Here is an 18,582-nt window from a genome sequence, read left to right on the forward strand (position 1 = left end):
TAGTTCTCAAAAATGGACATACAAAAACAAACAGACACATATAGTAACTGCAATTGTTATAAGGTGGACCATGGTCAGAAAACGGCGGCCGTTATATTTAACAAATTCCGTATTTTTGGTGTGTTCAGAATAAAATGAAAATACAGTGTATTTAAAATGAAACTGAATAACTTGTTTCACATATTGTGTTTATATTATCAAATGAAACTGTAATTGAATTGAAATGATACTTTAGTTGTGTTGAAATGAAATTACAGTATCTATAAAATGAATCTGAATAACATGTCTCACATATTGAGTGTATATTGTAAAATAAAACTGTAGTTGAATCAAAATGATACTTTATTTGTGTTGAAATTAAACTATAATATGTATGAAAAGAAACTGAATAACATGTTTCACGTATTGAGTGTATATAGTCAAATGAAACTGTAGTTGTTATATCAAAATGATACTTTAGTTGTGTTGTAATGAAACTACAGTGTATATAAAATGATATTGAATAACAGTTTCACATATTTGAGTGTATATTGTCCAATGAAACCGTAGTTGAATTAGAATTATAATTGTTGTAATGAGACTACAGTGTGTATAAAATAAAATTCAATAATAGTTCTCATTGTAATAAGACTAATGTATGTATAATGTCAAATGAAATTGTAGTTCAAACAAAATGAAACTATTATTGTGCTGAAATAAAATTACAATGTATATAAAATGAAACTAAACGGGTCTCATTTTTTTAAATTAAAAAAAAAACAATATTGTTTTGGACTATGGTTCACTATCTATAGTAAAATTTACCCTTGACCACTACCACTAGTCCCCTAGCCCGAGTAATCAATGTAGCAAAGCCCAAACTCCAAGGCAGGCCAGGCCAGGGTTAACAGAAATACTCCGTAAAATAAAAGAAAACAGAGATGAGGTTTGAGCAAAGCAATTAAGTAGCAGAAACTAACATGGCAATATTTGGAGTGGGTCAAGGTATCCAATTATCCATGGCCTCAGCCTTAGCCTTGGTAATCCTTCTCCAAACAGAAATCCTTCATTAAATTTATGACTTTTTAAGTTGTTTTTTTAATTTAAACAATATTAAATTAATCTAAAAGACATGCTCCACACATGTATTTTCATTTGAACCCATATATATATATATATATATATATATTTGAGACTGACTCGGTTACAATGTAATATCTATTCATAGTTACTTTCTCAACTTACTGAAGCACAAAGAGTCAACAGACGCCATTGAGGCTCAAACCCACTCCCATCATCCATATGGGAGTGTTAACCGGGACACCGGGTGCCACTAGACCACAAGGTCTTTGGCGAACCCCTATATATATATAGTTACGTTCTTGATATGGTTCAATGCCAACGAGAAGACTGTATAATACTTTGGTCAACAACAAAATATAGTTTAATTTGCTTGTATAATACTTCAGTCATTTCCAGCTCAACCTTAGGGTGTGTTTGGAAAGCAGGAAAATGATTTCTGGAAAATATTTTCTGGAAAATGAGTCATTTTTCAGAAATCATTTTCCTTTCTTGTGTTTGGCTGCAAAGCAGAAAACTGTGTTTGTGTGTTTGGTTCATTTTCCAGAAAATAGGTCGGAAAATGAACAAAATTGTATAATAATCAATCTATACAATCTAAAAATGTAAAATAATCACCACAAATATCATAATTGCCACAAATCATTCATTTATAACAAAAAAAATCACAACAAAATAACAATATCTAAAAAACATAACTAAAAAATACATTTAAAAAAAAAACAAAAAATTGGGGAACCAACCTTAGACTGGTTTCAAACCGGTCTGTCTGTCGAAGAAGAGAAATGGGCTGAGGAGTGCTGGAGCCTGGAAGCCAAAAGCGAGGAGAGACGAGAGGAGAAATGTGCAGCAGCAAGAGCTTGGAAAATGACTTCCCAAAAAAAAAGGGGGAAGTCATTTTCCCCCAAATGACCCTCATTTTCCATTGACCATTGTGTTGTTTTCCTTTGACCCTATTTTCCTTGGTCTTTCCAAACACCAAAAACTCGAAAAATTTCCGGGTTTCCAAACACACCATTAATTGTAGTAATTATTTGTTGATATAGAGTTACGGGACTACCTCAATTCGTTTAATCGATAACCCTAAAGTCTTGTTCCACTCTTTATGTGCGGCTTACGTAGGAAGTCTCTTTTCCCGTTTATAGATCACCATGGTTCAATAATATTACAAAGAAACACACGTATATACCCTGGTTGATTTATTTGCTTTCGTTTCCTTTTCCCTTAACTTGTGTACTGTAAAGCCTTCTTCCATTTTCCATTTCTTAGTTGAACTTGACTAAAAAAATGTGGTGGCATTAACATTTGACTTAAACAGATGTATTCTAAAATTTCAGAATCTATCTTTGGAAATCGCATCTATATAGTAAGATGACACATATGTTACATTCCAAATAAGTGATTATAAGATCAAATCATGACATATTCTCAGAAAGTTCATTCTATAATATTTTAAATTTTACATCAAAACGCTTAATAACCTTTCGCATTTTAATTTGTTAAAAAAAAAAAAGAGTTTAAGAAATTCTAACTATCCTAGGGCGGCTAAGTTACTAGAAGACACAATATTTCAAATTTAGTTATATTCTCATCTGTAATTCGTGATAACTTTCCGAAAGATGGAAGGCATAAAAGGGATTCCAATTTGATAATAGAATCATTTGGTTCATGCAAAGGGAGCTTGCTTTGACCAAATGCAAGTTTATGAGATCCGATACATGTCCACATGATTCTCATTCCACTCCACTTTTATCACTTACTTTTCGTGAATGATTCTATATATTTTTTAAAAATAAAAAACTAACTGTATTTTTAAAGGGTAAAGCTGTTGTCATATACTTTGATTTTGTTAATTAAAAAGAATGAAATTTAATACAAACTATGATAATTTTTTCCATAGATAAATCAAAATATCACCATGTTAGTAGAACCAACAAGTAGAATAAAAAGTAGGAATACATGTAGAAATTAAACTTATTACCATGATCTCTGTATATAACACCACGATGAGAACCTGAAATCTATTGATAATAGAAGTATCTCAACATACAATATATAATAAAGACACATGCAGTGTTGCAAAAATCCCGCCTAGGCGCCGATTAATCCCCGCCTAGGCGCTAGGCGCTGGTCGACCGCCTAGCATATCACATTAAATGGTGGTCTAGGCGGCTGGCCGGCTAGGCGACCGCCTAGGCCGCCTAAGCTCTGCCTAGGCCGCCAAAGCACCGCCTAGGCCGCTTAGGCGCTGACTGCCTAGGCGTCGACTAGACCGACTAGGCACCGACTAGGCGTTCTAGTCGGTCGATTAACTATTGTTCTTTTTTTTTAATGGGTTATTTCACTCAAAACAACATCGTTTTGAATGAAATAATCCTAAATTGTACAAACTTTAGATATTTTTTAGGTTAATATTTAATATTTTTAGTATTAACTATTAAAGTATTATATAATTTATAATTATATAATAGTCTTTAAAAAATTAAAAATACTTAGACAAATTTTTAAAAAATAAAAAATAAAATAAAAAAATACACGGGTGCCTAGGCGCCGATTAATCTCCGACTAGGCATCCTAGGCGCTAGGCGCTCCCCGAGCGCCTAGGGAGCGCCTAGCGATTTTTTCAACCATGGACACATGTACAAGATAGAGTTACAATATAACTTGGACTCAGTAGATCCTAATTAGGGATGACAATTCAACGCGTCCTCGGTGAGGAAAACCGATCCCCCGACGGGAGCGAGTTCGATGAATTTTTTGGGGGAACGGGGGCGGGGATGGGACGGGGAGGGTATTCCCCGCCCCGACCCCATTCCCCGTCCCATCCCCGATTTCCCGTATAATATATATATATATATATATATATATATATATATATATATATATATATATTATTAATCAAAAAAGTTCAAAAAATAGTTTCAAACACTAGCAGTACTGCTATCAGTAGAGAATTGTTTAACTAATTTGTTTTAACTTTGATTAGAATTACTGATTAGTTTTGAATTTTGATTAACTTATTTGTTTTTAGAATGTTAAATAGTTAAATAAATAGACTAACTGATTAGTATTTAACTGATTTGTTGAATTTTGATTAACTGAAATGGAAGTGTGATTAACTGAATTTGGACTAACTAATTTTTGTCATTCTAAAAAACAAAGCAATTTAACATATTGTCAGAAGATGGGAGCTAGTGTGATGACAAAAATATTGTTAGTGGCACTAAGCAAAAGTTAATACTTGGTTGTGTCTTTATTGGTTCGCATTGGCACCAAGCAAAAGTTATAATCTTTTTTTTTTTTTTCATTACCATAATTCAAAAAACGGGGCGGGGATTCCCCATCCTCAAAAATTCCCCGCGGAGATGGGGATGAGAAATAATTCCCCATCCACGCCGGAGAACGGGACGAGGACGGGGAATGGGGGCCTATTTCAAGGGCGGGGACCTAATTCCCCGCCCCCGCCCTGTTGCCATCCATAGACTCCTAATACTCTCCCTCAAGTTGAGGGTAGGGAAGCAACTTGAAGCTTGTCACGAAAAGAGAAACGCGGTGATGACAGAGGCTTGATAACAAGATATATGCAACTTGATCCTTCGTGGAGATGAAATTCACTTGAATGTCACCAACAGCCCGTGATAATCAATCTCCACATGTTTGGTGTGAGCATGAAAGATTGGATTAGCACACATGTATATCCCTCAAAGGTTATCAGTCCACAACTTAGGCACATGAATAGAACCAACAGTTCACGTATTAGGGAAACAAGCCTAAGCTGATTAGTTGGATTGCACATATATTATATGCTCAAAAATTTGTAGCGACAGATACTAGTGCAGCGGCAACAACATCAGAGATGGCTCGTCCGGACTGTCAGAAGTCGCAGAATTAGCAGCCATGGCAGAGAAACCTAGACGGCTGATACCATATGAGAACCTGAATTCTATTCATAATAGAAGTATCTCAATGTACAAGATAGAGTTACAATATAACTTGGACTTAGTAGAGTCCTAATATAATAATCACAAATATAATTTTTTTATACACTAGCATTAGTTAATAATTAATTAATTGATATTTTCAAAAAAAAAAAATAATTAATTGACGATAATAATTTTTAACATTGAAATTTACCTTATAATAAATCATGAGTTTAAATGTTACTATTATGCTTTTCAAAAAAAATGTTACTATTATGAATATGTGAACTTATTGCATTTCGTAATAGTTTAAAGCTTGAAGAATCGGTGAATTTATTGAAGATAGTTGTTGCGTTGGGTTTTAATAATCCTTTGCTTTATAAACAAATTAAATGATGATTACTTCTTTCGTTATAGTTGAAATTTAGGGTGTGTTTGGTTGGCGGATTTAGGCATAAGGTATAAGTATCAAAGTGATTGTTATTGTTTGGTTGATAGGTTTTTAGGATACTATTATGAGTTTGGAATGCCCCATTAATTGGAAAACACATATCCTAATGAAATAAGGGTTTCATTTTCCCTTCCTCATTTCTTCCCCAACTATTAATAATCATTCCCATTCCACCCTACCACCAAACATACAAAATACTTTCACCAAAACCCATTACCCTTACCAAGTATTTGATACTCATACCAATTCCGCTTCCCATGTGCGAACCAAACACACCATCTGCTTTATTCTTTGAATTCCGCCTCTCACCTCAAGTCACTTCTCAAATATAAGAAACTAAAATATTTGGTCATATATATCAATATATAATTGTTATAATGAAAAAAGATACATACATCCATACATCTAGCTCAAATGCGGTGATGTCTTAACGTGCAGCTGTTGCAACCGCATCATTAATTATGCAAAAAAAACATCAATAGTGTTAGAAAACGCACAACAAAGAAATGCATCAATGCACCAAAAAACGCATTATTAGGTACGCATCACCACAAAACGCACCATTAGATATGCATAAACGCACCACACACAATGTTCGAAAACACACCATTAGGTGTGGTGAGGTATGGTGCATTTTTTTGAGTGTATGGTGTGTTTTGTGGTGCATTGGTGCATTTCTTTGTTGTGTGTTTCCTAACACTATTGGTGCTTTTTTGCGTAACTAATGGTGCGGCCACACTGGCCGCACGTTAAGACATGACTGCATTGGAACTTTATATATATATATATATATATACACACACACACACACACACGTACACACACACATACACATACATAATCAAATGAGAACAATTGCTTCTATCAGTTCTATGCGAACTTTACAATCAGCTATTACACAATTGTAAAATTCTAGAAATGCACAACCAAGTATTTAAAAAATCATAATTGTAAAATTCAAAAAATGCACAATCATAATTATAAAAGTAATTACAGAAATGTGTGTTTTCAAGATGCACAATCACTTATTTGTAAATGTACAATCAAATATTACTAAATGCACAATAGATAATTTACATATTTACCCTGAGAGATGTGGTACTCATTTGATGCTGCTCATATACGCGTGTGTGTCAAAATTCTATTTTAGAGAACATATTGAGTTTGAAATAATTTTATTAAACTTTGTATCCAAGAATGTGACATTCAACGATTAATGCTAATTAAGAAGGAACTTTTTTATTTAACTTTTCTTTGCTTTTCAGCGAATTCTATGTGACTCACGAAGAATCCTCTACAACCCTCCAATTTTCCTTTTGGGAGAGGTAAGTTTTGATGTACACGGTACAAGTACGAGAGAGAGAGAAAAAATGATTCCTATATATACACAGACAACTTAGGCAAATTATACGCAAAGATCGCTCGTTTCTTCCCTTAATATTATTTGCTACCTCGTACCTCAATCAATATGGCACTTAGATTCATAGGAAAAATGTTGTTTATAACTCTAAGCTTACTTCTTCAAGAAACCAACGTAGTCCTGGGAGACATAGGCACTGCAACATCTTACAATCCTCCCTACACACGTAAGTCGTCAAAAACAATTCTTTTAATTTTGTTGTTTAATTTATTAATTTGTTATATATATATATATGATTGATGTACTATATATGCAGCTACGAGGTGCAACGGTAATAGACAAGACCAATTTCCGGCTGGGAATCTGTTCGTGGCCGTGAGTGAGGGGTTGTGGGATAACGGCGCCGCCTGCGGCCGCCGTTATAGGCTAAGTTGTTTGAGCGGTAACAATAGGCCTTGTAAGGGAGATACAATATCGACGTTAAGGTGATAGATTTTTGTGCCAAGAGGCCTTGCCCATCAACTATTGTATTGTCTAAAGATGCTTTTGGACAAATCTCACATTCTCCTCACGCCAAGATCAACATCGAATATATTCAGTAAGTTTTTGTCTCTTTTTTAAATTTGAAATCTCTCGGAAAAATACTGGTTTTATTCAATCCGTGTTTATCTTAGAAAAATAATTATTTTTTTGAGTGACGACGAAAAAATCTTGCATTGAATAAATCTTGATAGTTGTTACTGTGTAATAGGTTGAGTCACTGTCCGAAAATGTGCACCGTGTAAATCTCGCTCCTGTGTATGTAATAGCCCACTAATCACACAAATAAGGTAAACTATACGAAGAAGACCTGTGTAATGAGCGATACTAAGAAGGTGTTGACAAAATCAAACTCATGACCTTTAAAAATGATAATCATGCTCCACCCACTTGGTGATCCACTGATACTTTTGAGGCTTAAAAATAATTATTACTTCTACCTTAAGGTATAATTAGATGGAATATAATGGTAAGCGTAGGCTAAAAGCTAGTATGATATCAGCATGCATGTACTACTCCATCTTACGCATGAAAATTACAAAGGAAAGAATGATGCACATTGCTTGTAAATTAAACTGTTCATACCACGTTGATATGATGAATTTCTCATTTCTAATTAATAGAGTGTATGCATATAAGTTTAAATAATTAAGTTTGCATGTGATCAACCTAATAATGTTTTCAAAATATATCCAAAAAAAAAAAAGTTACATGCAAACTATGGTTGTACGTTTGGCATTTGCATGGCATAAAAGCTTGTTTGGTGATCCTTATTATAAAATTTGCTAAACATTTTCACCACGTACTTCGGTTCAAACTTATGACCATCCATGTAGTCTATCTATTAGGGTAAATTTTTAATTGAGACGAAATATATCATTTAATTTGATATTAGAATTAGACTCATATAAAATGATTTGATAAAAAGCAACTATATGATTAAACTTTTAGTTGAGAAAATGAAATACATTCTTCAATTGTCTAAAGAGGTCTCTTGTCTTTGATAATGTAATGTGAAGTAGTGGGCAACTCACTTTTATTTATTTACTTTTATTATTTTTTCTTTTCGTTTAATTAATGAAAAATACATTATAGTAATATTATTCCTATATAATACTTTATATTTTTATTTTTTTAAAATTACTTTTAAAAATTAACGTTTTGAAAAGAGAGAAGCTTCGCTAGGTATTTTTACATATGGAGACAGAAGTGAAGCTTCTCTATATTGTTTTATATTCTGTTAGGGGACAAAGTGTGAAAGCTTTTACTATTTGTGTTACGTTGGAAGGTTTCGCAGTCACTGTTTAAAGACCTTATTATACCATACAAATATAAGTCTGGTTTAATAATTAGCAGTAAGTGAATTGCGTTAATGATTTGTGAAGAAACGTATGATGATAAGATTAGATGTTTATAGTTAGCGATTAACAATTAAAAAGATCTATAAAGATATGTGTATATTAAATAATAATAATAAGTTATCACAGAATCAAACCCCGTGACGTGGGCATTGTTTCTTTGGATTTAATTTCAAAATAATAATAATGCATTAATGATTTTTTTTTTGAAAGCAATAATGCATTAATGATTAAATTTAATAATAATAAATTAATTTTTAGGTAGGTATTTAAACAAATAAGTAAAATTAAATTTATAATATAATAAATTTAATATTTTATTTAGTTATTTTTATTAAAATTAATTTATTAGTAATATTTATACATTTATTAATATAAATAATTATGAAACGTTTTTCTCCCATATGGAGAGGAAATTTAACAATTTTTTTTAAACTAAAGCTTAGGGATAGTGATATGGCACCTCTTTTATCATTCCAAATGGATATGATGGACACATGATCGTATCCGGACCGTATTACTTTAAAAGTTTGGTGGTATTCAATCACTCTTTAAAAGTCTATTGGTATCTCTATTAGAATAGGATTTTTGTAAATTTTTCTTTCACAAATATAAATAGTTGAAATTCAACCCTCCAATCCCGAACTTTTTAGCTTTCTCTACAGAATTTTTTCTTTGTTGACAAGCTTTTCGTCTATTCTAGTCGAATTTTACGGTACATTTCAAAACTTTCATAAATTCTCATATACTTTTGAATTTTATCTTTTTATTTTCATACATATTTATAAAAAAAAATCATAGCAAAAATTTTATTATTGTTGCAAACACCAACTAGATTTTTGATACGGTTTACAACATTTGTTGTTACGACCAGCAACAAAAAGTAATAATTTATTTATGATTTATTATATATATATATATATATATATATATATATATATATAAGTTTTTGTAAAAAAATTATAAATAATTTATTACTAAAAGTTATGAAATATTTGTGAGGGTGTATTAAATTTAGAGTGTTAGAGTGTACACAAGTTTTCTGGAAAGAGCCACATCTTCTAGAAATCTATCGCTCCTTCCGGAAGAAGAGCATGGCTACTAGGAATGTAATCCATCCAAGAAGTTCAAACCACTATCTCATTTCAACATTGACACTCTCGAATCTCTACGAAATTCCTAAAATTATATCTCCTCCTTAGCTTGTACTACTTGAAGAATATGACATTATTGGTGATGAGTTTTCTTCCCTGGTAAATTTTGTTTGGGAAAATTAGTTAGGGTTTGGAGAAGAAGAAATTGATAAAATTAAGGGTGCGTTTGGAAAGTAGGAAAATGACTTATGGAAAATGTTTTCTGGAAAATGAGTTATTTTTCGGAAAATGAGTTCATTTTCCGTGTTTGGATGTACTCTGGAAAATTGTCTTTGGGTGTTTGGTTCATTTTCCGGAAAATGAGTGGAAAATTGGTAGAAATGTATAATTATATAATTTTATTATTTTCTTTAAAATATAAAAATATATAAACTAATAATATTTATTATAAATAAATATATAAAAATTAAAAAAAAAAAAAAAAACACTGCTGCTCTGGTTTCCGGCGGAAACCAGAGCCGGACTGAGGGTTAGCCGGCCCTCCATTTTGCACCCTGCATTTTCTGGAAAAAAACACTACATTTTCCGTGGTCAACGGAAAATGATTTCCGTTGACCACATTTTCTGGGTGTTGCCAAACACCAAAATCCCAGAAAATGATTCCAGAAATCATTTTCCGGGTAACCAAACACACCCTAAATGGGGTTTCTTGGAAAAAAACAAAAGAATAAAAAAGAATAAGTAGTCTGAAATTGTTATATTTTGACTTAAAATAAAGAACAACATGAACGGACAATTTTACCTTTCATTTACACGGCCCAAATATAGCAAAGTAATGAAAGGACTACGGGTAGTCAATTTAAAAATTTAGGCCTAAACGTGTCAAACCACAATACTCAGACAACAAATAGTATTAACCCTTACAATATTTATAAAACTGACTACACCTTTTCCCCTTACTTTCACCAACCCTTAACTCTTATCTACCCAAAAGAATTAATCAGCATATGAAAGAATCCTTAACTATAAATTTTATAAAAATATATACATATAGTAACCATAAATAACAATTTTTTTTTGAAAGACTCATGATTCTTTACAAGGTAATATATGTTATATATTTTCTCAAATATTTTTCAACCCAAAGAATTTAAGTTCCACCACCGGGTTTGTACCTATGACCACCCATTTAGAATGGTAATCGAGATGTCATCACATGGTAGTTGGCGAAAATAACAAATGTTTATTTGTGATGTAAATATAATATTCTATGAAATGATAGAAATTTTTTTATGGGCTAAGAAATTTAATTTAACATTAGTTTGACGTTTCTCAAATGATTTGTCTAAATATAATAGCCAATAGTTTAAAAGTTAGGATTTGAGAGCATGACCTTGTGGTTAAGTTAGATATAGTGACTTTTTCAAATGGAAAGTTATGAGATCGAGCTTCAGTGGATGTGGTACTGCATGAGTAATTTTTTGTGTGTTAATTTTTTAAAAAAAATGTGTATGTTTAAAATATATAATCAATCTCCATTTATTGCATTGAGAGTGTTGTAACGACAGTTTAAAACTATTTGAATTCGGTGTATATATGTATAAATTTTTATTTTTATTTTTGATATTTTGATTTGCTTTGCAGGATATAAGAATTGAAGCTGAGAGAAATATGTAAGAGTGTCAGATGTGTCCAATTAATTTGTATACACATGGAAATGGTTTGAATTTAGCTTGATTTCTATACTATTAGATATATATATATATATATATATATATATATATATATATATATATACATATATATATATATACCAGGCATGTAACTAGTTGCATTTCAATATTTTTTTAAAGAGGAACAATTGTATTTGTATGTATGTTATGATAAAAATAAAAATTAAAGCTGTTATAAAATTGAGTGAAAAAATATATATTTTATACCTCAACTTAAAAGTTTTAAAAGTATTAGTGACATTTTGCTCGTACATTCTGGGATGTTCCTCTGGCCTTTTTGCCGCCGTTGCTGAATTAATATATTTACCATTTACTTAAAAAAAAAAGCAAATACCAATTTTGATCCCACGACTATTAGCAAAATGACAATTTTGGTTCACATGTTTAATTTCTACCAATTTTAGTCGCACGACTATTGTTTAGTACCAATTTTCATCCACAATTATTGTTTTAGTGCGAAAATTCATCACGCCGGTAACCCATCCATTTAAAATGTGTAAAAATCTAAAATTGTTAAGGGTACTTTCGTCCTTTTTCAACTTAATACCCCAATTTGAGCATGAATAAATGGATTTAAGTCCTAAGATCAATCAAAATTCGTAATTTTCCTCCTCATTTTACCTTAATTTGAGGAGGAGAACTGTGAACTGTGATCGATCTTAGGGCTCAAATCTCTTTATTCATGCTCAAATTGGAATGTTGAGTTGAAAATGACGAAAATATTTTAAAAAATTTTAGATTTCGGCACGTTTTAAACGGATGGTGACCGGCGTGATGAATTTTGACACGAAAACAATAGTTTGGGACCAAAATTGGTACTAAGACAATAGTCGTGAGACTAAAGTTGGTAGAAATTAAACATGTGAACTAAAATTATCATTTTGCAAATAGTCGTGGGACCAAAATTGACATTTGCTCAAAAAAAACAAAAAGTGACATTTTACTTTTATACACACTAGTAATTCATTCGTGCAATGTACGTCATACATTATACATTATATATTTGTAAATATTAGAAATAAATAAACTAAAATTTATACTATTCATAAATACGAGTTTTACTTTTTTTTTTTTTTTTTTTTTACAGTTAGCACACTAAATGGTAGAAGACTGACCAAATGATTTGTTTCATTCACATGGGTGGACTAGTTTTACTTATTACTATCTAGTAGCTACTCTCATTGTCCACAAAAAAAAATTGTGCAGTTATTCTAGATTCGATTTAATTCTTTTGTGTGATTTGTGATTTATTACAAAAGAACGAATTTATCCAACAGATACCTTAGAAAGTGATTGATTGTGGGCTTTTCTAGTCTAAATAAATAAATTTGTGTAGTTTGGCTTTCCAAATATCAACATGCTTTAATTGTTAATATATATATTTTTTTGGGTTAATATTCATTTTCCGGAAAACATTTTCAGTGTTTTGTGATTTGGTTGAATTCCAAAAATATGTCTTGATGTGTTTGGTTCATTTTCTAGAAAATGAGTAGAATCATATATTTAAACATTTTAATTATTTCGTTTACAATATAATAATAATAATAACAACAACAACAACAACAACAACAACAACAACAATAATAATAATAATACTTTTAAATATAATAAAAAATAACTAATAAGATATCAAAATAACTAACCAAAGTCTTGCAATTCAAAACAAACTAAAATAATCAAAGTTTTACAATCTACACACATGGTGGTGGTGGTGGTGGTGGTGAAGGTAGTAGTGAGGTGGTATGGTGGTGATGGTGGTGGTGGTGTGAAAATTGGTAAATGATGGTGTAGTGTTGGTGGTGATTTTTTATCAAAAAATTATTTTCCTTTGACTTATATTTTTCACCATTTATCAAATACCGTAAACTCGAAAAATGATTTTCAAAAATTCGGGTTTAGGAAAAAATTCGGGTTTACACACACCCTAAAGGAAGAATGGATTTAAAAAAAAAAATATTGGACAATTGGAAAATGTTTTTATAAAGTGAACAGAAAAAAGAAACACAAAAGAAAAAGTGAACAGAAAAAACCAAAAAAAAAAAAAAAAAAAACACACACACACACACAAAAGCGAAATAATGAAACAAAAACCTGTTGAAGCACAAAAATGGTAATACTTGGGCCTGGACCGAAGCCCAAATAAAAAGAAGAAGAGTGGTAATACTTGGGCCGGACGATAGCCAATCTTGGAGCAAAAATACTCGGAAGCCCTTTTATCAGAGCCAGGTTTCGATCCTGGGACCTGTGGGTTATGGGCCCACCACGCTTCCGCTGCGCTACTCTGATTTGTTATGTATTTAAAGGTTTCAATTTAAATAACGTAAAAGTGGTAATACTTCCGCCTGAGCTTGGCGCACAAATTTCGGAAGTCCTCACCGCTTCGCGACTCTAATTTGTTGTTTATTCTAAGGTGAAATATTTTGTCTGTTCTAAATCAAAATTCTTGTGATTGAACTTATTTACAATTATTTTTTTTAAAATATTATGTTTACTATTAGTTAATTTCAACAGATGATCATTATCTACAATTTCAAACTTAGTCTTAAATTATTATTTTATTACTACGAAAATACTATTACACTACACTATTATTTGCATATGAACAACAGAGTTTAGTACATGCTCATTTTGAGATTTGATTTGCACCCCTCTATGTTTTACAATTCAATAAGCCTTAGAAAGTCTTTTGTATAAATAGTGGTACAAACCCACTCCCCAAACAAATCTTTATACCAATATAGCGAAGAGCTTTTGCCAATGAAATTCTTCCATTTTCCCCCCGAAACCACCTTCCAAATATTAAAATTCAATATACTTGACCAATGAAATTATACATGCACCTAACAATTCCTATTTTGGTTCATTTTATTTTTTTTCCCACTTGAGTTTGAGTTTATTTTTCTCTTTATCTTTTTTGTACAAATAAAACAAATGTATAAAAAATATATCATTAAAAAGCTCTAATTAAGACCTTTTAAATGACATCTATATTGATTTTTTTTTAAAATAAAACTATAGGCACATAAAGTCATTACTTTAGTGTATTTATATACATTAAAGCTTTATTTTTATTAACATATAGAAATAACATTATGAACCTACTATAAAATGAATGGAAATACATATAATGTACATTTAGTTTAGCATTTTGGACATTACAAAAATATGAAGGAGGAGACGGAAGGGATACGCGATGAGCTCTGAAACACTTGAACAATGGGTATTTAGAGTTTCATACGGGTGAGTTGTAGCATTTATATGATGGGTTGTTGGGTTTGGGTTAGTTGGGTTGGACCGGTTTTCGGTCATAGTTTAGGGCTGGATTTTAATATTGTAATTGTACATATTATTGCAATGGGCTGGATTTAAATATTAGGTCTGGCTATTTCTTTATCAAAATTTATAACTTGGGCCTTAACATATAAATATTTTGTAAAATTCTTTTATTTTAAATAGGATAAAGATTATTATTTTATATCTAACTAGTATTTTAGTCCGTGCGTTGCACATAATGGATTTGTTATACTACGTAATATTTTAAGAATATTTGGATCGATATACAATTATATAAATTCTAACACCGAATATTATATAGCGCAATTGATGAAATTGGTTGGATCGATTGTGTTTTATGATGTTTTCCTTGCTTGAATTAGAGCAAATAATTGTCCAATTACCCGTGTTATGTACGGATAAATTTTTTTTATTATATATTTAGATAATAAAAATAAAGATGGAATTATAAAAAAAATTCTAATATTGAATGTATACATTTATTTGATTATAAGATTAGTGCAAAAGTATTACCCAGTTAATTGAATAATATGACTTATTTTTCTACAATTATCTTAAAAAGATCGATATGTAATATGACTTATGTAATTATATTACTACTAAAATAAATATGGGAAAAATGAGAAATAATTTAATTATAATTATTATAAAATTAAATTCTACGACCAATGTGTAGCTTAATTACCGTAATAATTATTATGCAATTATTATTCATAAATTAAACTAATCTATGTGCAATTATACTTTTATACCTTAAGTATATCCATTTTCACCATATCGCATTTAGTTTTTTCTTTCTCCTCCATATTTGAATGAATTAATTGTAATTATTATAAAAAAATCTAACAACCCATGTTTAATTAATTTTTTTAAAGTTTAAATAATTTAAAGTTTAAAAAAAAAAGTGTAATTAATTTTTTTTTTAAATTTTTAAATAATTTTTAGTCAATTGGTAATATCCTTTTCCTTTTTCAATTTGCCTAATTTCCGTTTCATTTTCCAATATGATTTTTTTTTTATAATTTCAATAAATTAGTAAAATCAGTTTTCTTTCCCATTTTATCTTTACTATTGTTTGAGCGGGAATTTCACAAAGGATGATTTTTTTTATTTATTAATAGTAGTATAGATATAAAAGTATAGATAAGTATTTGAATTATTATTATTGGTGTAAATAATAATTAATAAATTATTTTTTCTTATAAAATTACACAAAACTTTTTTCCATTATTCTCTCAAGTATAATGGTTTAATTATTCTCATAATTTGGTAAATAAAATTTTATTACCAATTAAACTTTATTAATTTTTTACCAATTAATTAATAATATTAGTTTGTGCGGGAAATTAAAGTTGAATGGAGGATTTTACTTTTATTAATAGTATTGATATGTGAATATAGAAACAATATTACCAATTAATAGATATTAGTTACTTTTTATTTTACATTTTCTTACCAAATAATCTTTAATTTATTAATTATTTGACTAATAAAATATTTAATTAATTGACTTCAAAAGTTTGGGTGAAAAAATGGAATAGGAGAATTTTACTAATATATAGTATAGATTAAAGAAAAACATTAATAATAAAAAGTGAAGTATATAATTACAATAAGTAAATTTGTTGACAAATAGATTTAGGATTTGTCACAAACAACTTCATGATGGACTTCATGATAATAGATACGAAGTAAATTTTTATAGCTACTTTCTTTCTTTTTGTGTCACTTCAAATTTGGATATCTAAACATAATATATATTGATTAGATTTTTTTTTTCTCTTCCTCACATGTATGAACATATGAACCATCTTATAGCCTAGCATTATGCAATATACATTTTAATATTATTTTCTAAACGGTTTAGTTCTCTTTCTTCCGACTTGGTTGAGCCTTAGCCACTTGCGCTACTTTCCCTTGAATTGAAAGAATAAATCCCTCAATATGATTTGGTTGTTTTTTCAAAAAGTTATTTTAAGAATTAACCAACCGAAAAATGTGTAACCCATTCACCCAAACAAAACCTTAATTAAATTTATTTCAAGTTTTAGGTCAAAATATATACTGTAGGATCTGGGTTGTTATGCCTTCCTATCAAATTTTGGTATCGAATAAGAGCGATGCAATTTCTCTCATATCGGCACAATATTAATAAACTTTGTATACTTTATGTTGTTAATTAAATCCATTGAAATACGCTTGCAGTGATTCGTTCAATTACCTCAACAAATCACCAACCACCAGATCTATTAATCTAGGGTCACACTTGGGTGAGACCGTCTCACGGATCCTTGTTCGTGAGACGGGTCGGGTCGGGTCAAAGCACCATGCAAATGTCATACTTATATGTGCAAATGTTATACTTATATGCTCAAATATAACACTAATCAATAATACAATTTTTGTTACTTAATAAGAGAAAAAGTAATATATTTTTCATAATAAGTAATGTTGACAAGTGCCCTTACTTATAAGGGCAAATATAATACTTTTGAGAACAAATGTAATACTTTTTAAATCGAAATGTAAAAGTATTGTATTTCCCCTTAAAAGTATTACATTTACCGTTATAAGTACCAAAAATTTTATTCCTAATTAGTATTACATTTGAGCATATAAGTATGGCATTTCCATCTTGACCCGACCCGACTCATTGTGAGACGGTCTCGCACAAGATTTTGCCATTAATCTAACCACTGCATACAAAGTCTTTTACTTTGTGATGACATTTAAACTATTGAAGCCATCTCAAGATTTTTGAGTCCATCTTCACAAACTAATATATCTAAAGTATCTATCTCTTACTGGATTGTTGACATTTTGGTGTAGATTTGACAAAGATGAGACAAAAATGTGTAGGAATAAAAAGGTGGACTAAAATGTGTAAAGTACTAGGCTGATTACCTTTTTCTCATTAGGGTTTTCAAGAAGAAGGTAACCAGCCTACCTTCGATCTTAAGAAAAAAAAAAAACTCAAATGTATTTCTAGTTATAATGTATTTAGAGAAGTTGAATTATTCAAGCAACATAATATCAAAATTTATAAAAGTGAGTATTTATCGTATTATCTAAGGTATCAGAGTCAATTAGTTACCATATGAAAAGGTTGATTGATAAATACAATGTTTGTCTAGAAATTTCTTTTCATTGGGCGGAAAATTTTTTCCTTTTTATTTTTCAAAACTTGTGGCTTTTTTATAGTAGAAGATAGAAGATTTAAAATTTGATAGCAATAAATGTATTAATTTAATTAGAAGTTCCAACTTCACCACAATCACAATTATCAATTATCTTGAAAAATGAAAGAAATGTCCTTAATAATAATAAAAAAAGAAAAATGTATGTTAAAGATCAATGATGGGATAATGGACTCCGAACAATCCAAATGGTTTATCATGAAATTTTGTTTCAAAGTGTTGGTTTTATGACTTTTGGGTAGGGAAAGGCATGCCAACACTACCTGTTAAAGTATCGAGAATATAGGAAAAATGTAGGAAAAATATGTAGAGAGAATATATGTATTGTATTGCTCAGAATTACTTGCCTTTCTCCATGAATGGATGGTCTATTTATACATATTTTGGGCCTAGATCCCTACAAAGAATAAGAATCATGGACTACCTCATATTGGAAGTCCCTGTTACATTGTAACTAATAAACCATAATTGGTGATGTTGATGTTCATTTATGGCCATTTGCGGGTTTGGATTCATCTCTTGGTAGTATGATTGTTGTTGTAAAAATAGGTGGTATTCATATTCGCTTGGAAATCC

The 18,582-nt window shown here is 30.3% G+C and overlaps 1 non-coding gene across 1 annotated transcript; it reads right to left on the reverse strand.

The window, feature by feature from the left end:
• Nucleotides 1-13,729: 13,729 nt before the first annotated feature.
• On the reverse strand, nucleotides 13,730-13,801 carry TRNAM-CAU. The gene has a single exon. It is a non-coding gene; the product is annotated as a tRNA-Met (tRNA).
• Nucleotides 13,802-18,582: the final 4,781 nt, after the last annotated feature.

The sequence above is a fragment of the Ipomoea triloba genome, chromosome 1 (genome assembly GCF_003576645.1).
Source record: "Ipomoea triloba cultivar NCNSP0323 chromosome 1, ASM357664v1".
Classification (NCBI taxonomy): Eukaryota; Viridiplantae; Streptophyta; class Magnoliopsida; order Solanales; family Convolvulaceae; genus Ipomoea; species Ipomoea triloba.